Genomic DNA, 26,121 nt, shown 5'->3' on the forward strand with positions numbered 1-26,121 from the left:
ATGAGCCTTCCTGGTAAGATATTGTAAGCTAGTATGACTTTGATGCAAATTGCAGATTGTTCCGGTGATGTTCTTCATTAACTGAAAATAAGATGAAGCGGATGAATTTCAAGCCTGGCAGCTCAAGTCTTTTCCCAACGCAATGAGGATGGTCTACAGAACTCCGGTTACTTGGAAGCGAATGGAAGTTCTACAACATTTAGAACTGGAGAATTCTTGATTTTTATGGACTGTTTATTTGAGAGCGTGAATGGATTGACTAAATTGCCAGTACGAGGTAAATAATTTCGTTGTGCTCTTTCTAATCAATCACAGCATACAAAATTTTGGCATAAAGCTAAGAAAGTGTTAAATTCAATACAGTTTATAAAGGTAAAAACCTTATAAGAGAGTATTAACCCCGCGCAATGAAGTCCTAATAATTTTAATGGATAGAGAGGATAAAATCCTCTTGGGAAAAGAAAATTGTATCGGAGGCATTTATGCGGCCGGCGAAGATCGGAGATGTCATTTGGGCGAAACCGTATCGGATGCACACTATGGTTACGATATGAATGCTGTCGGCCTTAGTTTTCAAAATTCTATCACTCATGCCGGTCGAATATGAATACAGATACGACGTAGAGAAGTGTACTTCGTAGAATTTTTCAAGGAAAAGATCATACGGACATATATATTGCATTATGATGAGTCCTACGAAGCAAGTTGAGGCCCCACTGATCGAGATAATACGGGGGGCACTAATAAACCCCATGGAAAAAATCACGGCAGCCGCGGAAGCCTACGCAAAGACCCCGGTAAAAATAGCGGCGGCTGGGGTGACATTCGCCACAGCAGCGGTAACTATCGCGGCGGCGGCGGCGGCAGTCAACGCTCTATACAACGTGGATTCAAAAAAATCATCGGTAAAATCGTTTTCTTAAAAACGACGCCACGATAGAAATACGGCGCCGTCGTAGTAGGCTATCTTTGAAAACGCCATCTTGAAGGACGCTTAAAGTTGTATAAATCCAAAACTTATGAGATTATTATAGATGCCAAATTTAGAATAAGTAAATTTTAATTAACTTTGCAGAACAGAAAATTTTAGAATATTTATTTTTATAACAGAAAATTTTAGAACAATCATTTTATAGCATAAAATTTTAGAATATCTATTTTATTGCAGAAAATTTTAGAATATGTATTAACAGAAAATGTTAGAATATATATCAACAGAACATTTTAGAACAGAAAATTTTAGAATATATATTAACAGAAAATTTTAGGATATAATTTAAAAACATTATTTTTGAAATTAAATTTTATAGTTATAATAATTTAGAATTTTATTTTATTTTTGCTAAATTTAGATGCGTTATTTTTATGTTCAAATTTTAGAAAATATTTTGACAACATTATATAATTTTTAGCTTTGATATTATATATTATTTTTTTCTCAAACAATAATATTTTAATTTCAATTCTTGCTTCAATTTTGTTAAATCACATCCCATCATTTTATTACATATTTTATTATATTAATATCCGCTATATTTACTTTCATTTAATGCTGTTTATGAATTATATAGGTTTTAATGTCAAGTGAAAGAGCACCTGATAATTTGAGGTTACCACAGCAGAGAGTAATTAGCAGATCAGAAGAATCTATTTTCAATAAATGTCTGGAATACCATTTGGAAGGAGGTGAGCCAAATTCAATAATTAATTAATCTTTTAGACTCAGTTTTTGGCAATCGAATTACTATTTCGCATATTCCTCAATTGCCCCAAAAATTTAATTCTCTTTTTTCTATTCATTTTAATACAAATATTCCAAACATGGCTCGTATGTCACTTGCTGAAGCTAGGGGTATGATTAAATCTTTTGATGGCAGCGATCAAAGCCAACTCTCATCTTTCATTAGAATTTGTACCTTTGCTTTTGGGGAAATTGACGAATCTGATAAGTCTAGTTTATTAAATTATATTACACATGTCAAAATCGAAGGCAGAACGTTACAAGCTATCCAGTATAAAGAATTTTCAGATTTTGAAGATCTTAAGTCTACCCTTAAAAGCTTATTTTTGGATCGTAGATCAATTTCTGCCCTTCAGGTAGAATTTAATCAGCGTAGGCAAGGCCACAATGAGAGTGTTATCGATTACGGCCAAAGATTAGAAACAATTTTAATGAAATTAGTAGTTGCTACTATAAAAAATCATAAAAACTCATCTTATAATGATTATTGCAATGAACTATTACAAGAGCAAGCATTAAATATTTTCAAAGAAGGGCTACAACCCTCTCTTAAAATTATAGTTAAATGTAAGACTGCTAAAACTTTAAAGGAGGCTAGGGAAATCGCTATCGAGGAAGAAACCTTAGCAAATTCATTTAAACTTCAATATTCAAAACCTGGTCCATCCATAAATCAATTTCCTACATCATATAAAATAAAAACTGAATTAGTATGCAATTATTGCAAAAAGGTTGGTCACCGAATTAAGGATTGTAGGAAACTAATATTTAAAGAACAACGAAAATATAAAAGATAGTGCAGATAAAGCTCCAGAACCTGGAACTAGTAAGGGTAGCGAATTAAAGCGAGCCATCTTTCTTGTATAGAACAAACTTCAAATAACTTAGCCTTTGTAAATTTAGAATCGTTAGACACAGTTAGAGACTCGTTGATACTGGAGGATAAATTAGAGGATAAATTAAATTTAACAGGAGTATCAGGGAAAAATGTACAGACTTTAGGTAAGGCATTATTTAGGATTAGATTAGGAAATAAAATAGTTAAACATGTTTTTCATACAGTTAAGGACGATCTTCCTATTAAGAGCGAAAGAATTTTAGGTATGGATTTTTTAAAAACTTTTGGCGGTTCAATCAACATAGATTCTAAATTAAATTTTTGTAATAATACCACATTACCCTTAATATCCCCGTCTGTAAATTTAAGCCCTAGGTCAGAAACCATAAGAGTATCAAGTGGCAGTCTCTTTGACAGAAGCTCATTGTACGGTTGTGCATGTATTGGTGTGTACAAACACCGTGAAGTTGGGCGTGTAAATATTCAAGTCTGTCGACTATTGTTAAGCTTCCGCCTTCTCGATCGGTACGAATTTTATTTTACCGTGAGTAGTGTGATAGTTAGAGGTTAGGCCAGTTTTATTATATTTTTCGGTGAGTGATGTTTATCAATTATATTGTTTATCTTTTGTACTTTTATTTTTTTCGGTATATGCAGCATAGATTACAGCGTCGAATTTAAATGATTATTTGAATGAACTTGAGACAGACGATGATTCTAAGATATTTGTTGCATATTTTAGGAAAGTTTACTGCGAACGAGCAGCTACTTGGGCGTATTGTTATTGGAAAGGATTAGGAATTAACACGAATATGTTTTTGGAAAGTTTTCATAATCAGATAAAAAGTCTGAGTTTTTAAGAGAAAGTGCTCGAGAAGGATGGATAAGGCCATTCAAATGGTGTTACGCCTTGAAATGGATTCTTTTCGACAAAAGACGCAAAGATTGAATGGAATGTCACTATCGACAAGGCAAAGAGATATAAGAATGAGCCACATGAGAAGTGTAACAATTTTACCTGATCATATTATACAAACCAGTTTGAATACGCAATGGAATGTATTACCAACAGATGTTACTACGGCACCATATGTGGTTATTAAAAAAAATCAAACTTGCATGAGATGTAAACCATGCAAGATTTGTTTTCATACATCCACATGCAGTTGTAGAGAGTATAAGATTCAATCAAACATTTGTAAGCACATCCACGCATGTGTGAGAGTTTTTCCATCAGATACGGGTTTTGAGCGTGAATTGTTTTGAGCGGGATTACAAATAAGTGCACAAACAAGCACAGAACATAATAAAGAGGCTTGCTATGCCGTAATAAAACTTGCAGGACAAGAACTTATGAATTTAATAGAAAATGAACAATTTGGTAACCATGAAATATTTATGAATAGAATTTTGTTATGCGCCGACACTCTTACCTATTTACCCTCGCATTTATGCCTCTATGTGTATACTATCACATTTACTCTATGGACTCTATATTTCCGGCTAGACACAGGACCTCTTTGTTTATTACAAGTTCACATTTCTCTCTCTGGACTCGAAAAGTAACACATAACCTTATAATACCTTTAATGAAGTTCTGTATAATAATATCTATATTCTGTAATAAATCTATAAAACTTGTGTTGTGTTTTGAAATACTAAAATTACCTACATCGCTGAAGGCAAATATTTAACATTGGTGGTAGAGGTGCGATGAACTGAAAAACAGGCCTGAATGTAAGGTAATAATTTGTAAATTTCACAAAATCAAGAAAAACACATCTACGTCATAAAATACGCGAAGAAAGTATTCCGTATCGGACACGAGAATCGAACAGAAACGTATAGCGTGGAAGGATTGTTGTATCGGGCGGGCCAAGTATGGGACACAAGCCGCAGACATCCACAGCATATTCGAAGTTATTTTGGCCCGAATTCCGCCATTACGGCATAATACACTAAAGCAGAGGTCGGCAACGCGGCGCCCCGGTCAACTTTAAATGCGCCCTCGGTTAATGTAAATGTATGATAACCTTAGCGGCTTACATGACTTGAGTTTTGCTCTTTTATTGCTCTGGCGGCTAAGAAGCACGTGTTCGATAGTGAAAAATGACGTCATAGCGGTCATGCCGCTTGTTGTCGGCTTGCTAGGTCTTGCCTTAAGAACGTGTGCTATTTTTGGAGATGGAATCGTCCGTTCGGACCAATCAGGAAGCAGTATTTTGTCACATGGTTTATCACGGTGCCCTACGGCAGTAGTGTGCGATAGTATTTCGAATAGACCACGTGTAGGCAGTGTTTTTAAAACTATCAAGTGATTTTAAAATAATAATGGATAAGTGTAAAAGAATAAGAACATATTAATTTAACGATGCATGGGAACATCTATATTGTTTTTGATTACAAAGGGAAGTGTATATGTTTGTTGTGTAATAATAGTGTTGCAATTCCAAAGAAAAGTAATATTGAACGACATTTTAAAACCGTTCATTCCAATTTTGATAGTGACTATCCAATAAACTCTGAAAGTAGAAGAAAAAAAGTTATTTCCTCGAAATGTTCAATGACTAATCAGCCAGAAATAAAAGAATTTTTAACATCAAGAGGCGAATGTTACGAGCAATTAAAAAATAAGGATTGGCTAATGGATCTAGGATTTCTAGCAGATATAACGGCAAAGCTAAATGAATTGAATTTAAAAATACAAGGTAAAGATCAGCATATCGCTGATATGGTTAGTGCAGTGAATGCATTCAAATGCAAGATAGTATTATTGAAAAACCCAAAAATGAATATTCCAAAGAATTAGTCAATGAACTGTAGCTGGAAGGCCAGCCAACCAGTTTAAAACGAAAATTACCTGTGGCCCTTATTTAGTATAATTAACTTCATTACATACATTTTGTTATATTTCATTCCATATTTTAGACTACAGATGTGGTTGGATTTTTAATAACTCATATTTTTTTAATTCCTCTTTATTTATCTTATATTGTTCTATAATAGCAGAGGTAAGAATAGTGAGAGACAAAATCTAATTTTGCTAAAAATTATTTAAAATTGCGAAAAACGCGCTAAGCGCTATATCTACTTATTTTTATATCTATTTGGTTAAATATTATAATAATAACTATTAATTTGTTACATATACTACAAAAATAAATATATTTGCATTGCATAATGATAAAATAAAATAAAACATTTTTTTTATAAATAATATATATATAATTATAATTATTCATTTATTTATACATATTTCGTAAGATAGTCGTATCAGTACATGTTAATGCTCAACGCTGGGGTGTTTGAAATAGGTAGAAACAGGTATGTGTAAAGATAGGCAGAAATGTTAGTTTTTAGTCAGAATAAAGCATTCTAACATCTTATTACAGTTATATATCGAATTACTTTTATAATAGACTGAAAAATAATGTAGTATGATTTTGTCCTCTTTAGCGTTCGGTTGTGATATTTGAAAATTAAAATGGCTAATATGAATAAAACATCCAGTGATGAAGAATATTCATTTTCTTGTGAAAAACAAGTTATAATAGATGCATTTGATTTGTGTAAGAAATCATTATTTAACAATGGGCGACTGCTGCTGCTCTTTAATTTCAATCGGATTTTTTGCAATTTAAAGCTTCTTCAGCGTGGGTCGATAGATTTAAAGTAAATCATAAGATTTGCCTAGGGCGTACAATAAAATATACAAAGTCCAAAATAGCCTAGGTATATATCAAATATTATTCCAAATTTTAATAAAGACTTTATTATAAATACGGACCAAACTGGATGTGAGTATAGAATGGATGTGAAAAGAACATTATCGTATAAAGGACAAAAAGCAACGGAAATATATTTGGGCGATTTTAGTAAAGTAATTCACACATATACTGCACAGTATTCTGCGACAACATAAGGAAAACTGCTTCCTAAAGTGTTTTTATGTTTCCGTGAGCCAGCGGGCGAATTTGGCCCAAGAGTACCGTCAAAAATGATAAAATACATGTCTGAATTTGGTAACGTTTTTCTGACTGCTTTTAAAAGGACATTTTGTGTCATATATAAACAATGTTTTACGGCCCTATGTGGAAAATAACAAGTTTTTGCTGATAATTGACTCATGAGGTGGTCAGACGGATCCAGAATTGAACACAGTGAAAATACATTCTTTAATACATCACCATTAACCGCTGTTGTATTTCAAAAAATGATCAGATACGCATGATTTGCGAGCAAATTAGGAAGCACTAGAAAAGTATTTTTAAAAGTAAATCAGATATGCTTTTCAGGATCTGTAGGTAGAGCCAAATGTTTATGTAACACAGCAGAATTTTTAAATCGTGCTCACTGCAATATATTTTTATGTTTTTCATGCTTTTATAATAAATATCATCTAGCAAATTGTAAGCCTTGAAGTTTTTTTTATATTATTATTTATTTGTATTTTATATTATTTAAGTTTAAATACATATCATTTATAAAAAAAATGTTTTATTTTAATATGCAATGCAAATATATTTATTTTCAGAATGCTTTCATAAAAATCTACCATTTATAAATTTCACATAGTTTCACACTTACACTACAAAAACCACCACACTAGATAAGAAGAAGTACTCTGAAGGAAAGCTGGTGAAAGAAGTATTTCCACCTCGAATATCTGTTCCTTTATGCGGTGTTGAAAAATATAGAAGATTTAAACATTGATTAGTATAATCGGCTCCTTCGTGAAAAAATGAAGTGAATGCTGTGTAAGTATTCTCGTTTATCTTATTTTTATCAAGGAGCAAGATTCATTTTTTAAAGCTAGGATAAGACTGTGAGCCATCGAAATTTTATAATTCGCATATTGTTTTATCAGCTGAACAAATAATGATTCGGTCTTTATTTTACTTACAGAATTTCTGCATGTCAAAGAGTAGGAGTATTCAATCTGTAATGAATGCTTTTTTGAATTCCAGAGATCCCATTGACAAAATTAACCCAATTTGACTTGACAATATCAATTCGCATAGGGGTCATTCTTTTACAAACCGGACACTAATTAACCTTGACATTTTAGAATTGTCTGAAAATTTGTTTACAGATACTATTGATTGACTACAGATACTATTTGACACGTATTTCAGGATTTTGCTGAAAAAAATTTTTTTACGTAAATATTTACGATTGAAATATGGATTTTTTGCTCAATTTCTATGAACATCATCTGCGGTAAATTAATTATCTCCGGATGTGCTGATTCGATCAGTATTATTTTTTTTTATTACACTCATATTGAAGTGAACTTTGTAATGACTAAAAAAATTTTTTTTGTTTTTGCAATTTTCTTAACAATAGCAACCCTTAAACATTTACAAAGGTTTTACTCGACCTTTACCCGAATTGAATCGATCCAAAAAAAAAACATATTTTTTCTTTTTTTCTCTGCAACAAAATTCTTTTTACAATTTGTTGGAGGTTTTGTTACATCGAAAGATATTAAATATTTTCAAGCGCGAGCGGCGCTTTTTACGTCGTGGACCTCAAAGACTTGTACTCATTTGTCATTTTCGAATGACAATTTTATTGTTTTTCGCTTGAAAAATATTTTATAATTTCGCTTCTGGCGAAAAATAAACATATAGTCGAAAAAAAACATTAGGGGAGAGCGGAGCTTAAAAGTTCGTGGGTAAAAAGATCCACTGCCAATATCTCAAAAACAAGTAAAGTTAGAAATTGTTTAACAACAATATTTGAATGTAGACGGATTGTTTAGTTAGATTTTTCTAATAATAAAAAAATGTTTTTCAGCCACTTTTTTTAAATTCGTCACATTCCGTCTTTACTCCATAACCTGGATAAAAAGGGATCGACTTATTTTTAATTTTAATAGAATTTTACGTAATAATAGCTAAATTATATAGCCAATGTTAAATAAAAATTTCATTCGTATATTTTTATAAAGAAAATACCAGATATACCTTTGATCTGATGCTTTGTCAGAAATATTTATCAGCAGAGTTAATTTACTATTAATTTATATATAATTATATATTATATATATATATATATATATATATATATCAATATATATATTGTAAAATAGCTTTTTTCGAACTTAATTTAATTTTTTATTTACTATTTTCTTATTATTTACACCTAGGCCAGTATGAAGGTGTGGTTGACTCTGTTTACCCCACCCACATGTAAGCTTTAATAGAGATTATATCAGAAAGGGTTGAAGCCAACTTAAATATTCCTCTACATTCAAATATTGTTGTTGAAAAAATTCTAACTTTACTTGTTTTTGAGATATTGGCAGTGGATCTTTTTACCCACGAACTTTTAAGCTCCGCTCTCCCCTAATGTTTTTTTTCGACTATATGTTCATTTTTCGCCAGAAGCGAAATTATAAAATATTTTTCAACCGAAAAACAATAAAATTGTCATTCGAAAGTGACAAATGAGTACAAGTCTTTGAGGTCCACGACGTGAAAAGCGCGGCTCGCGCTTGAAAATATTTAATATCTTTCGATGTAACAAAACCTCCAACAAATTGTAAAAAGAATTTTGTTGCAGAGAAAAAAAGAAAAAATATGTTTTTTTTTGATCGATTCAATTCGGGTAAAGGTCGAGTAAAACCTTTGTAAATGTTTAAGGGTTGCTATTGTTAAGAAAATTGCAAAAACAAAAAAAATTTTTTTAGTCATTACAAAGTTCACTTCAATATGAGTGTAATAAAAAACAATAATACTGATCGGATCAGCACATCCGGAGATAATTAATTTACCGCAGATGATGTTCATAGAAATTGAGCAAAAAATCCATATTTCAATCGTAAATATTTACGTAAAAAAATTTTTTCAGCAAAATCCTGAAATACGTGTCAAATGATTTTATCAATAGTATCTGTAAACAAATTTTCAGATAATTCTAAAATTTCAAGGTTAATTAGGGTCCGGTTTGTAAAAGAATGACCCATAGACAAAATTTGCGACGTCCCTCTAAATCAGACATAGCCAACCTGCGGCCAAAAACGAAAAATCGACCAAAACAAATATTTAAAATTTTATTATTGATAATACAAAATATGTATTTGGAGTGCGTGAATGGCGTTTCAAAAATATGTAATGGTCATCAATCGAGTTAATAGATGACCATAGGATATTCAACGACTAGCGCTTGACAGCTAACCACAAGTAACTGTCAAGGCAAAGTACAAGGACAAATTAGCGGTTCTACGAACGAGATGACAACTTTATTTCTAAGTTCATATTTGTTATGTAGCCAACCAGATAAATAAACATAGCCAATTTCCTAGTAGTCGCCATGTTTCAAATATGTTTGTAAATGATTTTGTTTTTGGTGTTCTTTTGCTTTTGAGACGTGGAGGAAATAACATTAAATACCAAAGAAGGAAATTGATACATAGAAAACCTGAGGTAAGCTGATTTCTTATGTTTTATGTGCATTTATGTTATTAACGTGTCAAATTGTTTTATATATAATCTGTAATTCTAGACAAAATTAATTCTTTTCTTTAATTATTCCAGAATAAATAAAATTCTCCATAGTACTGACAAGTCATAGGACTGTCGGATAACAAGAAAAGAAAATTAAAAGATGAAAATAGGCCATTTAATAGTAATTGGGAAAATGACTACTTTTCCACACAAATAAAGAATAATGCTGTGTGCTTATGTTACCGTGAAACAATTATTGCTAAAACTTATAACCTAAGAAGACATTATGAAAAACATACGGAACTTTCTGTACTTTCTCGTGATGAACGGAAGGCCAAATTATTCCTGCTGAAGGGTAACTTAATGTCTCAACAAAATATATTTCAGAAACAAAGCCAAAAATCAAATGATATTGTCAGTGCAAGTTTCAAAATTCTCGAAATAATAGCAAAAAAATTAAAACCATTTTCAGATGGAGAATACATCAAAGAGTGTTTAATTGCTGCAGCGAAGAAATTGATCCGGAAAAGGTTCATATATACAAGCAAATAAGTTTATCTCACCAAACAGTTACACTGATGATATTTCAATGGAAATTTCCTTCAAACTTGATATAATAGGAAAACAATTTGTTTATTATTCATTATCATTGGATGAAACAACAGATATCAATGACACATCACAACTTGCAATTTTTATTCGAGGAGTTTATAACTAGCTCAACATAAATGAAGAACTTCTTGATCTTGTAAGTCTCAAGGATCTAAAAAAACTTGTTGGTATAACGACAGATGGAGCACCATCAATTATAGGAAAGAATTTTGGAGCAGTTAATCTGCTCAGCAAGCATATTGAAAGTATGGATCAAAATACACCGTTGAATTTTAAATCTAAATCAATACGTTTGTGTTTGACCACTGCCGCAGAAAATGGAACGAATAAATGGCAAGGATTCAAGGTGAGTTTCTATCTAGCAAATGATTAGAATTAACAAGGAACGTATTATAAATGTTTTTTTTTCAATCAATATAGGTTTTGTTGTGAAGCAAGAAATCGAGTCAGATAATATAACCAATAAAAACGAGGATATTCAGCAAGCCGAAAGAGCGGAGGACCACGACAATGATTTACCAAAAGATGATCAGATGTACGTATTTCGCAAATATATTCTTAAACTGTTACTCATACTGATGAAGTTCGACCACGCCGTTTTTTCGTAATTACTCGAACCCAAGGCTATAGAAATATTGAATTTATAATCAATGCCCTTTTTTAATAACAGAGATCCTATTGACCAAGCAAAGGCAAATATGCAGTATGGATTGGAACTCGAATCCAAGGCTATAATAGGAATATAATGGAAATATAAGGTTAAGCAATGCGCATTTGTATTTTACGCAAAAGCAAACATAGATGTGTGGGTGCTCTATGAATGTGATTTATTTGTTTGGTCACCGGAGCGTATGTTTTGCATTAATGCATAAAAATAATAGTGCTTGCAACTAAACAAACAGTATTTTTGGGAATTTATTGTATTTCTATATGCAAGGATGAAGAGTTTCTCCAAAATCTCATACCAAAACTGAAATGTATTTAGTAATAATGCAATTTAGTATTGTATCTGCTAAAAATGAAATGCTCTCAATATTTTTTCCTTCAGAATAATTAAAGTACATGCAAGATTAAGTATTATTGATTTTCACGTGTAAAATCATTTTCAACTATTACATGAAAAATTAATGCATAGTTAAACTACTATACAAGCTACATAATTGCATTATTTCACATACTTTAGTTTTTGAGTGTAAATTTGTTCCACTGAATTAGGCTTAAGGATAAAAACTCATGGATTCTAAAATTAATTTTGCAAGTAAATTCATGATTTTATTAATGATATGCCCTAGCTATAGATGTATAATTAATTGTATATAAATGCTTTCATTGATCATTTAAATAGCAAATAGCAATTTGTATTGAATTTGAAATTGATGCTATTGTCACTAGGGTAATTTCATTGTTTTATTTGTAGAGGAAAACAATTTTCCATCATAGTTAATATAGAAAATCTACTATATAAGATCCCAAGCTCAGCTAATAATGGTTCATAAGTTCCATGGTGGTGGCAAACAACAAGTATTAAGTATCAAGTTCAAATTTGATAATGTTTTGTTTTGAAACATTTAAAGAAACCATTACTATAAACTTATTGCAATGAGTATCTGTTAACGCACATCAATTTAAATTCCTTAATCAATTCAGGACGTCTCATCCAATCATAACAATTGAAAACAATGTAAAACTCGATTTTTAAAAACTGCATCTAATATATATATATATACGATCTAATATATATATATATATATATATATACACACACATACATACATATACATATGCCAAAATTTACTGAATAAGTACAATATTCTATCACAACTTCCGATAAACTCTATAGCAGCCAGCAAATGTCTTCCGAAAGAATTATTACAGTGCAAAAATATATCTTAAAGTGGGAATATGTAAACATATCAGAAATTTGAGACATTATGAGAATTTTACATAGTAAGTCAAGTTTTTGATAATATTAATTTTAGGAGGTGACCAGAAAGTTAGAGTACCGCCTAAGTATAGTAGAGACTATGTCAAGAAAAAAATCATGAAGTTAATCATGTGAGGTCTACTTTTGAACATAAGAAAATATAAAATAATTACAAAATTAAAAATTGAGGATAGTAAAATGAGAAACAAATAAGAGAATTAGACCAAGGACCATAAACAATGCTACATAAGTTTAATCTGTTCCATAGAAAGTTAATAACAAATTTAATAATTGAAATTATCGACAGCGTGTCATCAACAACCATATTTGCTAGCAATCATAAAATTTGTGAATCGTAAACTAACAGCTAAACTCATAATTATACAGACAACATTTGCTGATAACTGTTAATAAATATATAGACATACTTTTTTCTTGTAGGTTCGGACAATAAAAGCAGATCAAATGTCTAGAATTTCATTCATGATTCGTAAAACAATTTTGCTATTACTAAGCATTTTTGATAATACTAATCACGATTATATCCATCGCAATAAAAAAAACTTGCAAGCACTTACTTGCTAAAAATTATTACTCAGTGTACCTTGCATGGCTATAAAATGTAGGATGATTTTGTTCGGCAAAACATTCACATGGCTCTCCATTATGTTGGATAAAATTTCTTCACCGACACCTGAAAGTTAAGAATATTATACTAATTCATATATAGAAATAAAAATAATAATTTAAAATAGCCTCAAAAGGAAAGAAAATTAATGTCAACTACAGTGTTAAAATAGAATATGCATTAGTCATAGCGTTTCTATGAAATTGGAAATGATATCAATAAATAAAGTACGTGCGTATGTACATAATAATCATAAATATAACAAACATTGTGTTTTATATTAAATCAACAGCATGTTGCAACAAAAGCATGGAAAGCACGAGCATTTTTAACGAAAATTTCACATATAAAATCACATCGAATACGAGATAGAATGCTGTCAAATTCTTTGTTTTTGTTTCACGTATTGAATTAACAATTCATCAAAATACTAACCAGAAATCTGCAAACAATTTTATCGCCAATTTATGCTATTTGATTATTTGTCTACCAAAGCACTGAATTTAAATAAAATAGAAATAAACACTAAAACAAAAAAACATTGAAACTAATGCGCAGCACGAAGCAACATAATGGATTACTGAACCCGTGACTTGAACACGACCACAGATTAATAGATGCACTCACTCGACTAGACGCAGGCCTGCCAACGGAGGCAAAATGTCAATGGCGCCAGATTCAAGTTCATCTTTTGCGGAGTGAAATGCTAGTACAGAAATCTCTCCTTGCATTATATTGAGCTTGGCTAATATAATATGTCGACAATTGTAAATCTGTAAATAGTGTTTATATTAAAATAAATTATATTTTTTTATTCTTAGTATTGTTGTTATTGATATGTAATTATAATTTTACAGGTAACACAAAAATTTTGAATGAACAATAATTTTAAATAGTGGTGCATGGCATCGTGCTTGAAGACAAATTGCTGGAATTTTCCGTATCAAATATTACATTTTTTTTAAATTTTAACATTTTCTTAAAATTTCATAAAAATCAGTTTTTGATTTTTTTTATATTCTGATGTTTTTTTGAAAACTTTAACTTTTTTTATAGCAATCGTACTACGCCGATGTTACATAGACAAAATATCGAAGCGCGTTAGCGCCGCATCGCAAACTATCAACGAATATACATTGGAATGGAACCCATAGAAATGTAAACAAAGTTTGAAACTATTATGAAAATCTCTAAAAAGTATCTGATATAGATGACTCCCAAAGAAAGGACTCGAATTATCAGATGAAAAAATCTCAATAGGAGTTTTTTCAAGAAACCTTTAAATTCCTGGGTGTCACTTTCGACAGAAGATTATCTTTTAAAGCACATATAGATCAGGTCATCAAAAAAGTTGAAACAAAAAATATTTTGCGAATATGGGGAATAGATTTGTCAATAGAGCATAGTGGGGAGCTCACCCTACAACTAGTGTTAGAACGAAATATCGAGTACTGAGTAAATATCGATACTTTGCGGTCGATAGTGAGTACTTTTGGTATCGATTTTATAGCTCGATCTATTTGCCAATATCGATCTTTTTCGTCGATAGTACTCAAAAAGAATCGACAGCGTAATCTATGAACTCCACTCATCGACCAACTATGAAAACCAACCATTTTGCCGAATGCTAAGCAATAGTCTCTCTAGGTGGTCATAATTGTTCAGAGAAGTGTCAAAAAATGATCCCGAAGGGTCATTAGTCTCAGAATTTATTGCTCAAAAACCCAAAATGGATATGACCACTCTAATAAATAAAGATGTTTATTTATTACTCTTTTGTAAAATGAAACGCCTTTTTAAAGTACCAAAATGTTTTATAAAAACATATTCAACAATCGAAGTATGATTATTTCAAATAATAATATTCATCAATTTCAATATATTAGTATTTTGCGTAAAAAAGAATCGAAATATAATTATTTCAAATAATAATATTCATCAATTTCAATATATTAGTATTTTGCGTAAAAAAGAATCGAAATATAATTATTTCAAATAATAATATTCATCAATTTCAATATATTAGTATTTTGCTTAAAAAAGAATCGAAATATAATTATTTCAAATAATAATATTCATCAATTTCAATATGTTAGTATTTTGCGTAAAAAAGAATCGAAATATAATTATTTCAAATAATAATACTCATCGATTTCAATGCGTTATTATTTTTCTTTCTAAAAGTATTGTAATTTGAAGTTGAAGTAAAGTACTTGTAAATTAAAAATTAAATAAACAATTTGAAAAAGAACAGAAGAGCAATATTTTCTTTGTGGTACATGAATCTTAAAATGTCTCGTTTTCAGTTTGTGCACATTATGAACATATTTTAGGAATCGGATTTCAACTGTCTTTTTCTGAATGAATGACAACAAAACTAAAGAATACTTTCTTTAGTATAGTGGGCAAAAAAACTTTTAGAAAATAATAAATTAATTTGGTACTTGTGGCAATTGTTTGCACTGAAAAATATTAAAAATATTATTGTGCTTAAAAATACTTAAAAAGTATTGCTTTTTGAATATAGTATCAGACTATTATATTGTTTTAATCAAAAATAATCAACTATTATAACTTGTCTTTTTTTTGAAAAATTATAGAATTTGAAATTAGTATTGAAAAATTACTGTTAAAATTTTACAATATTGAAAATGATTCTGATTTAACACATCAGATTACAAGCAATAGAATTCATTCTAATATTGTGATGTAATATTTAATGAGTTTTAGATCTTTCTTGCACTTATGTTTGATTTTTATGAAAAGTACTCAAAATTCGATATTGAGTACTATCGATACTTTCGCCACGATATTTTTTGGCATTGATATTTTGATTAGATACTTTTCAAAGTACTCAATATCGATCTTTTGCCTCGATACTTCTAACACTACCTATAACAGCTCTAAACTTATACAAAACATTAATTAGACCACCATTAGATTATAGAAGTCTAGTTTTCAATAATTCCTCACATTGCAGGAAGCTAGACAAAATCCAATATAAATGTTTGAAATTATGCATAGATGCGATGATCTCCACACCTACAAACTGTAGCCGTTTACAGATGGGTCAAAACTTAAAAAATAAAACTGGCTGTGCAATATTTTTAATAAAGAAATATCAGAATAGGATATTAACTCCCAGACATTGTTTCAGTTTGGCCAGCAAAGTTAATAGCCATAAAAAAGCATTCAATTCGTCGAAAGTATCAAATTCACTAAAGCGATTATTGTCACTGACAGCCAAAGCTGCTTAGACAAACTGAAAAATCTATTTTTCACAAATAGATTAAGCAAAACATTACTATATGAAATCTAGAATAACCTTATACATCAATTAGAGAACGCTTATATGGTTAAATTATCATGGATAAGATCCCACTCTGGTATTAGAGGCAACAAAAAAGTGTACACAATAGCAAAATGGGCTCGGAACATGGGACAATGGTCCACCCTGCCACAGTGAATGTGGTGAATGACAGTGAATGAAATTGATAAATAGCAAGAAGAATGGAATAGTTCGTCGTCGACAAGGGGACAATATTACTGTAGAAGAAACCGTGGTTTCGGAAATTTGTAAATGAAAACAGAGGTACAATCGTATAATTAATGAGATTGAGACTTAACCATGGCAACTTTCCCGCACATCTGAAAAGGCTAGGAGTAAAAGCATCAGAATCTTGTCATTGTGGAGCACCAATTGGATCAACTGAACACATAATACTAGAATGCAGTCTATTTGAAGAAAACATAACAAAATTGCTAGAGGAACTGCACCCCATAAAAACGCTAATCAAACCCTTCAACTTGTTATCATTATTGCAGAATTTAAATTGTTATCCTCACATAATTAGGTTTATTAATGAAAGTAAAGTAAATTTAAGTGAATAATATTATAATAGTATGTGACATATATATTGTAATGTGGCTAAATGTTTATCAGAGGCCAATAAAACAAATAAAAAAGAGTAGTTACAATCAACTACGGTTAAAATAAAACAATTACCACATGACATTTTCAAATCATCATTTTCAAATTTTTTTCGAAACTGTGGGTAATAGATTTGTAGTTGGAAGATACCTCAATAGCAAGCATACAAATTGGGGATCACGATTAGTGACCTTTTGGATTCCTTCATAGTTTCTGGAATCAATAAAACATATATTGAGATTCATAATTATTTTTATTTAATTGACAAATCAAGCTCCGACGTTGCATAATACCAATACTAACTGGGAATTTTATCGAAGTATTTTTGAAAAAAAAGTTAACTTAAAAGTCAAATTACAAACTCCAAGTGTCATTGATATTGAACTTGATAATTTTAAACAAATCATAAAAATGCGGTCAAATCCTTAACAACAAACATTAAAATAGTAGTTAAAAATAACATTCTCACTATTAGTCTTGAAACTAAAAGATTGATAGCAGCAAAGCGGCAAACAAAAATAAGATGGTAAACTTCTCATTATACACCTGATAATGAATTAATGAATTAAGTAATACATCAAAACTCAAAATTAAAGTATGGAATAAAAGTATCTTTAATAATTATTAAAAACTAACAGATTTGATAACTATATGTGAAAGCATTAGAAGATACTGAAATCAATATGTTGTCTTTATCGGATTATTCATATTGTTATAAAATTATAAAAAGATTATGGAAAGTTTGTTCTAGTAAAAGTTTTATGTAAATCTAATATATTTAAACTTTGAAATTTTTCGAAAAATTAAAATTTTAAAAATTTAGTATTTTTCGCAAATTTTGGATTTTTTGAAAATATTTGGTTTATAGAAAAAATCGAATTTAAACATTTTTAATTAAAACAATTGTTTGAAAATTTTGAAATTTTTGAAAACTTACAAAAAAAACGAGAACAGAAGTTGTTCTCAAAACTGCTTCCGACATTGCTAGGCAAATGGTTATAGAAAGAAATTTGTTAAGGATACTGCCAGTTTGAATAGCTGGCATAAATGGGAAATGTGGCTGGCAAGATCGTAAATTATAGTATATCATGTCCTTGCTAGGTAACAAACTGTATGGCATGCACTAGTCAAGAAATCTGACGTCGTATGCACTGGGTTTAACTTATAAAAAATATTGTTTAGCGTTTGATATTTTTTATATTTCCTCGTCGATCACAGTAGTCCCTACTTATAATAAGTAAATTACTTTTTGTCTACACTAGAATTTATCGAAAAACTAGTGGTGCATGGCATTGTGCCTTAAGGCAAATTGCTAGAACTTTCCGTACCGTAATTAGCAGATTAGTTTTTGTAACGCTAATAGGCTGAGTCAACACATAAAAGACACAAAAAATTGGTTTCTTACTGGTGAGTGAAATGCATTTTACTAAGTACTCAAATTTATATATACCTCATAGTCCAAGAGCCAGGTGCAAATTTGGTTAATTATTTCTTCTCGATAGATAATTGGCGATACGCATCAGACAACAGTATCATAAAGCCCTATGACCGTCAGCTGCGGCACAGGGGGGGGGGGATGAGTAATTGTAACCCCCCACGCTTGAAGAAAAAAAAAATAAATTCACTCATTTCCTCTCGGCTAAAAGTTCATCAAGTTATAGCTAACCCAATACCTCAACAAAAAAAAAACGTCAGCTGGTTATAACATAGTGCATTGTACGTCAGCTGATGGCTAGATCATGGGAAAAAAAATCTTCACTTTCAGTGATATCCTCTCGGTTAAAAATTTACCAGATGATAGCTTATATGTAACAATTGATAAATATATACGTCAGCTGGCTGTATCTCGGTGGAAAAATCGTCAGCTGATACTTTGAAAGTCGTTACGTAGAAGTTAGCCAGAAGCATTTATTGACTATTTAAAGGCATCAGCTGACCAGGTTTCCCTCGACTTATTGCTAGCTGATTTTTTTTATTCATCACAATATTATATTTAAAATCAGCTCACAAATTTTCGTGTGGCAGGAAATGACGCCTCTTTAACACGTTCACTGCGTAAGAATTTTTTCACTACTAGTGCGTATGGCATTACGAGGCCGAAATGTGACACAGAACACAAACTACGAGGCATGGAGCAAGCAAACTTCCATATCGAAGGCCCTGACCAAGTGCGAAAAAAAGATTTTTCTCTTGAGCTGAAGAACGTTAATTTTAAGGAAGCACTGGTACAGTTTCTTATTGAAAATTGAGAAGAAGATTATATGTGGCCGTATATAAAGGATAAAACAGTTTATGTGAGTGCAGACTCTTGTTTTCGATTCATAGTTAATGACTCAAAAGTTATAAAAACTCGTGTTGAAGAATTTTCGTGCCCGGCTCACGAAGAAGCAGACTCAAAAATGATTTTCCATGTCTGCAACATTGATATTAATGCAAACGTGACGATTCGTTGTTCCGACACTGACGTGTTAATAATTATGTTAGCTAACATGGCTAATATATCAGAAAATATCAACATTTGCATGGAAGTTGGAGTTGGAAAAGCCCAAAGATTTATAAATGTTCCACTTCCGGCATTTCACGCATTCACAGGGTGTGATTTTAACCCGGCCTTTTTTCGAAAAGGAAAAAAACGACTATTTTCAATAATGGCTAAATCGAATGATTTCATTGAGTGTTTCATCCAAATGTCAAAATCATTAGAGAATAGAGACAATATTTTTGAGAAAATTCAAGAGTTTGTTTGCCATATGTATGGATTAAATCGTCTGAAAAAGGTCAATGAGGCAAGAGTAGTGTTGTTTGAAAAAACATATAAATTCTTGGATACGGAGACATTCAAGTTACCAAAGAAAGGTATTGATAGCTCTTCTCTACCACCTTGCGAGTCAGAGCTATATCAGCAATTTTTAAGAGCATTCTATATTGCTCAAATTTGGTCAAATGCACACTTGAAGGTTCCAACTTCTGATGATCTGGAAGACTATGGTTGGGAAGAAATTGACAATAAATATGATTTTACCTGGTTCTTTGGAAGTCAGTTACCAACATCGATTGATGAAATATCCAGCCCGAAAAAGGTAACATTTTATTATCATATTAATGATATTATGCTAAAATACGCATTCTAATTTTTTTTACAGATTATTACAATGAAAATATAACAGCAGACAGTTCTGACAGTGACTCGGACAATGAATCAGAGAGAGATAGTTGTGACTCGAGCCAAAACGAAGCCGAAAATGATTAAATAACATTGTCATTCGAATTGTAATTTGTCATAATTTTTTTATAATAAATATTTTTTATCAAGTAACTAGTTAATTTATACTAAGCAAATTGATTATTGAAATATTGGAATATATCTAAAATTATATGATTATATACTTATAAGTCTAAAAAATATTGATATAGAATATTTGTTTCATCTCAACACTCATATTGGAGTGCTATGCCGAATAATCAAAGAGACGTCATTTCCTCCCACACGAAAATTTGTGAGTTGATTTTAAATATAAGACTGTGATGAATAAAAAAAATCAGCTAGCAATAAGTCGAGGGAAACCTGGTCAGCTGATGCCTTTAAATAGTCAATAAATGCTTCTGGCTAACTTCTACGTAACAACTTTCAAAGTATCAGCTGACGATTTTTCCACCGAGATACAGCCAGCTGACGTATATATTTATCAATTGTTACATATAAGCTATCATCTGGTAAATTTTTAACCGAGAGGATATCACTGAAAGTGAAGATTTTTTTTCCCATGATCTAGCCATCAGCTGACGTACAATGCACTATGTTATAACCAGCTGACTTTTTTTTTGGTTGAGGTATTGGGTTAGCTATAACTTGATAAACTTTTAGCCGAGAGGAAATGAGTGAATTTATTTTTTTTTTCTTCAAGCGTGGGGGGTTACAACTGCTCATCCCCCCCACCGAGCCTCAGCTGACATTCACGAGGCTTTGTAGTTCGATTTTCTGATGCGTTTTACCAATTATCACTTGAGAGGAACTTGGTCATATAAATCTGTTACTGGCCTTCGGGCTATCACTAACTGTCTTTATCAGATCCCTCATCCAGATGTAGTACCCCCAGAGGCACAGCCATATTAATGCAATTCGGTCCTTCCGATATCAATTAGGAGAAGCTTTTTGATATTGTAAACAATGAAAATTTCATTTAAGAATATCAACACGAAGCTCTGAATTTATGAGTTATGCTTAAAAATGAAGAAGTATAAATTTCTTTGTTCTTTTATAATTTGGTATGACTTGGCTCAATACAATGAACCACGTAAGTAAAATTCTTCAAGACACAAATATAAATATTACACAATATTTCATTAGAATCTATCGAAAATTTAAAAATATTTTTGCAAGATTATCGAAATATATTATAAGAATATTCTAACAACAGCAAAATAACTGAGCAAAGAAATGGATGGAGAACAAGAATTTAAAGGTAGTTCGGAAGTGCAACAACGAAAGAAAAAAACGACTATTGGACTATGAGCAATCCGATGAATCGCCAAGATTTCGACTAGATAAATGTAAAATTAATGTGTTTTAGGTGCTTTTAGAAGTTGCAATGTGTTCGACAAACGATCGCTTCTACCAATTAAGGATCGATTTTAAAAAAATCGATTTTTTAAATAAATTGCCGGAAAATAATACAGAGCTTTAAGAAAGCATTGCAATGATTTAATGGACGGCAACAGTAGAAAATAATATAAACTCAATAGAATTTTTTGCATTTCGTGATATTTTTCGGATAATTGATTCTAATATCCGAAAACAATTTGATATCCTTAATTATATAGTATGCAATAATTTAGCTTTCCCTAATTTTTCAATGCCTTGAATACTCATAACTTTACCTGTTTATGTAGCAAAGTGGCATACGTAGTTTTTCGAAATTAAAAGTAATTAAAACTTATATAAGAACTAATATGTTATAAGATAGGCTGAATAGTTTGGCATTATTTAGCATTGAACATGGGAATGATTGGGGTTCGCTCGGTGAGTGGAATCGATGGACGTTGAAGAATGAACATTAAATTGTAAAATAAAAAAATATATGGTTTCCCGTCTTTGATGGATGAGTGTCTTCAGCCCAGCAATTTTTAAATAAATAAATCTCACGTGACACTACACATGGTTAATCCCGTATATGGTTTCCCTCTATAGCGGAAGACAGTTCCTTTAGCCCAGCTATATGTTAAAATTGTGCGATTAATCGACCAGTTAAAACCGTCTTAAAAAAAGGATCGCTGAAGAAAGAACCAATTTAATAAGAGAGCGTACACAAGTAACGTATTTCGACAACTGCTAAATTCAAATAATAGCACCGACGACGCATCTAAACTGGAGTTTTCAAATAGATTTGCAGCCTATCAATTACAGATTCAGACCCGGATACGGAAACCGAAGAACTAATGGAAACCGCCAATGCAATCATCAAGAAAACAGCACAGAAAAATATCTTCTAAGGAAGAACAAAGAAGAGAGCTACTTCATCACCCAAAGCAGGAACATCTAAAAACGGTTTGTTAAAATAACTACTAAATTTTTATTATAGGTGCTTGCAGCTATTCATTTTTAGGTAATGGTTCATATCAAACTGATGTAGGCAATTGCTATATGAATTTCTCGAGAATTTCTATCAGTCGCTTTATTAAAACAGTACTGCTAATTGTAACTACTGTTATGCTGTTATTCATTATATAAACAACGACAGGAGTTAGTCCAAAACATCTGAAGAGAAAGGCTGGAAAAATTAGTCAAATCTCATTTGGGAAAGTAAATCTATTCAAAGTCTCTTGATATTGCTGATGATTTCCCAAACACTAGAAAATATGGACTAGTTTATAATATAGAAGATAATGACGTATCAGTAATGAACTGATCTTTTCGCTCTATTCAAAAATGTGAGCCTGAGACCGCAATTCAAACAGCTGCTAGAATTTTTGTCACTGATTTATGTGATATGACCATTAAAAGAATAGCTGTGAAAAATACCGAAAATCTAATTGAAGTTTTACTTAAAACTTTAAAACAGAGCCAGTATTATACGTAATATATTTTTCTGATTCAAACTGTATGATTACTATTATCAAAATATTAAGTCAACTAAATAATAACCAAATCGTTGTGTTTAAAAAAATAGATCAAAGTGAAAGTCCAGAGTGGTTTTCAGCTCGTCACAAAAACAATTTTAAAACTTTGGCCATGATCTAATCAATCCAAGGCCAATGGCCCATCCAACTAAGGCAATGAAATACGGCATGGAAAGTGAAAAAAAACAATAGCTAAATATCCTGTTGATGTGATCCCAGTTGGATTCTTAGTGAAGCCATTACAATCCTGGTTATGCGCTAGTATAGATTGTTTAATTATTAAAAATAACAAACTAATAAAAATTGTACAAATTAAATGGCCCTCAACATGATGTCTATGATGAGAAAATTGGAAACTTTAATGTTGACTATTCAAATGTAGATAATGGAAATCACGTTTAAAAAAGAGCAATATTTATCACGCTCCATGCCAAATTTTAATGCATGTGCCTGATATAAATATCTGTAATTTTTAAGTTTGGTTACCAAAGGGTAGCAGTAGGTGCTTAATTACTAAATCCAAAGATAAAATCTTTTTAAAATACTTAATTCCTCTAATAAAATACTTTTATTTCATGTACTATTTAAAATAACTTTAACAATAAACAAAATGCTACTAATGCAAATGTTTATCAATATAAAATAAAATATTACTGCCAAGGACTAATAATCAAGACTGAAAGATTAAGTTTAGCTACAATAAGAAATAAGATACAATCAGAAGATAGTTAAGCTCCCACAAAAAATCACTGCGGCATTTATATGAATCGGAAGGGTTATTACTCTATTAATATTGAAGCAAAAAGTATTATTTATTTGATTACTTAAGTATTTTGAAGGTTGACTTAATAATAAATATCATCAGATATGTGATGCTGATGAAAGGATATCGTTTGCGAGTAGCAGATATTATGCCCCCACATATGACGCTGGCATTTGGCAGGTCTTAGTAGTTAGAGCCCTACTGAATTGTAATGCTGATGACGGGACCTATTTAGTGGGTAATTCATAGATATATTTAATACAGAAAATCAAGAAAAAGAAAACGTATCAGTTGTACATTTACAGAAGTTTCAGGTTACCCATTAAAACATTGTCTATCAATATATATATATATATATATATATATATATATATATATATATATATATATATATTGTTCAAAATGAAAGAAAACTAATTTCCTACGATTAAAATTTATTTTCGAGACATTGTTCTTTATTATCTCTGCATTTAATAGTTATTTTGCTATCTAATCAATCAGTTGAGTTTAATTATAAGTGTTCCAGATTGATATGAAAGATATGAAGGTACTTACATTAGCAATCTGTTATGCAAATTATCTCGTACAGCCATACAGCCAAAACATTCCCATAACCTTTCATCATAAATAGTGTTTCTTTATCGACATCTGAAATTATAAAACATTATAACAATTGATATATACAAATATAAATATGAAAATCATATGAAAAGAAAGAAAACATGCTATGCCCATATAAAAAATTGTTAAAACATAACTACCATGTGGATTGAAATAATATTGATAACGATATTATATTAATCTGATAAATAATACGGACATTTAAACATTCAGTTTAAACTTAAATCGATAAGAAATAAGCAAAAAGCAAGAACGTTACTAACAAATATTTCGCAACTAAAATCAAAGAAACTGCAGAATAGAAGGCTGTCAAATGTTATTTCTTGACAGATTGAATCAATAAACGAAACTATGACACACCAAAATACTAATCGAAAGCCTGCAAATAATTTATCGCCAAATTAGATCATTAATTGTACACTAGAGCACTCAATTTAAACAAAATCAAATTAACATTACAAAAACCCATGATTGCAAATTCTGCGGTGTGAATCACCACATAGATTACAAAGCAAGCAAACGGAGAGCGGAGTAAGTTGTAAGGGTGCCGGCACACCTCGCCATACTGTCCATACAGCGCCTATGCGGCTCCATGCAAACTAATTTAAGATTTCGTAAAATGCAACTTTATTAATGATTGATTAGATAGCAAAATAACTATTTTAAATGCAGAAATAATAAAAAAGAATGTCTCGTAAATGAATTTTAATCCTAGGAAATTTGTTTTCTCTCATTTTTGATATCAATATATATATATATATATATATATATATATATATATATATGTTTTTAGGATTATTTTGTTTGCAAAGCATTTGTTCTTTTTAAAAATTATCTGTACTTTTTATCCTTCTAAATTTTTGTATTACTTTTTATTCCTGCTAAATTTGTCATTTCATTGTCAATACTTTTACGCATTTCTCTTATTAGTTTTTAAGTTTCAACGAAGTGACGAAAACGAACAGTCACAGGTAACCGTTGCCCTTATCACATTTATTAATGATTTTGAAGGCATGTTCAAACAACTAATACAACAAAATAAGTTAGACATGAACATGTTAACCAAATTAGTTAAAAATTAATGGCCAAGTTTCTTCGGATTGCTCAATGGAATGTAAATGGTGTTCTAAATCATAAAAATGAATTAATATTATTTTTACAACACATGATTGATGTGATGCTAATCAGTGAAACGCATTTAACAAATAATCTACATTTCAAGATTCCTTTCTATTATTTCTATAATACTAATCACCCAGACAATACTGCAAACGCTGGATCTGGAATATTGATTAAAAACAGTATTTCACATTACACACTAACAAATTTTCAAGAAAATTATTTACAACCAACTACAATATGTATTAATACATTTCTTTAAGATATCATTGTCTATTATGTATATTGTCCGCCATGTCACACGATAAAAACAGATGATTATGAAAAATTCTTTGATACATTAGGACACAGATTTATAGTCAGTGGTGATTTTAAC

At 30.7% G+C, this 26,121-nt stretch overlaps 1 long non-coding RNA gene across 1 annotated transcript; it reads right to left on the reverse strand.

Annotated features, from left to right (window-relative positions):
- Positions 1 to 13,087: 13,087 nt before the first annotated feature.
- Positions 13,088 to 24,625, reverse strand: LOC113364046. Its single transcript, XR_003366012.1, has 3 exons — positions 24,561 to 24,625; positions 13,822 to 13,967; positions 13,088 to 13,260 (listed from the first exon to the last, which is right to left on the reverse strand). It is a non-coding gene; the product is annotated as an uncharacterized LOC113364046 (long non-coding RNA).
- Between the last annotated feature and the right edge of the window lie 1,496 nt (positions 24,626 to 26,121).

This window comes from Ctenocephalides felis, unplaced genomic scaffold (assembly GCF_003426905.1).
Source record: "Ctenocephalides felis isolate EL2017-DRISC unplaced genomic scaffold, ASM342690v1 CF-g0.4_SCAFFOLD_00845, whole genome shotgun sequence".
NCBI classification, from domain to species: Eukaryota; Metazoa; Arthropoda; class Insecta; order Siphonaptera; family Pulicidae; genus Ctenocephalides; species Ctenocephalides felis.